At 28.7% G+C, this 655-nt stretch overlaps 1 long non-coding RNA gene across 1 annotated transcript in view; it reads right to left on the bottom strand.

The window, feature by feature from the left end:
* Positions 1 to 655, bottom strand: part of LOC128249300 (uncharacterized) — a 150,286-nt gene that overhangs the window by 26,735 nt on the left and 122,896 nt on the right. The gene's annotated exons all lie outside the window — the stretch shown is intronic.

Raw genomic sequence — 655 nt, 5'->3', positions numbered from 1 at the left:
ATATATATATATATATATATATATATATATATATATATATATATAATACACATATGTGCATATATGCATTATATGTTTATTTATGTGCGTATGTGTGTATGAATGTGTGCATTTAACTGTGGTGGAACAACGTCTGTTTGAAATATGAATTATTAAAAGCACCTTTGCGATCGGCTTTTATCATTTCAATGAAGCATGGTTCATGCTTTTAATAATTAATATATCGATGCTGCACACGGGAAATAAGCTATTCAAAATAAACAGTACTTAAACGTTAAACAATGCGAAAGCCGGCGATCATAGTTTTAACAGTTATATCAGCATTCCTATGATCCCTTGATGCCGACAACAAAACGCATTAATTATGCTCGGCTACACCGTTTCATACACAGCTCGTAACAAAGAAGATCTTGAAAGCTTAATGGCTTTAGAAAAGTTGTGATTACAAACGAAACATAAAACACTAATGAGGATATATGAAATATCTTCAATAAAATTTATTGAAACTGATCAGTCTTGTCTCATATATATACATATAGATAGATAGATAGATAGATAGATAGATAGATAGATAGATAGATAGATAGATAGATAGATAGATAGACATAGGTATGGGGGTATTTATCTATGTATATATGTATATATATATATATAT

Source organism: Octopus bimaculoides, chromosome 13 (genome assembly GCF_001194135.2).
Source record: "Octopus bimaculoides isolate UCB-OBI-ISO-001 chromosome 13, ASM119413v2, whole genome shotgun sequence".
NCBI lineage: Eukaryota > Metazoa > Mollusca > Cephalopoda > Octopoda > Octopodidae > Octopus > Octopus bimaculoides.
Note: the sequence above shows the minus strand (reverse complement) of the source record. Positions and strands in the feature narration are given on the sequence as shown.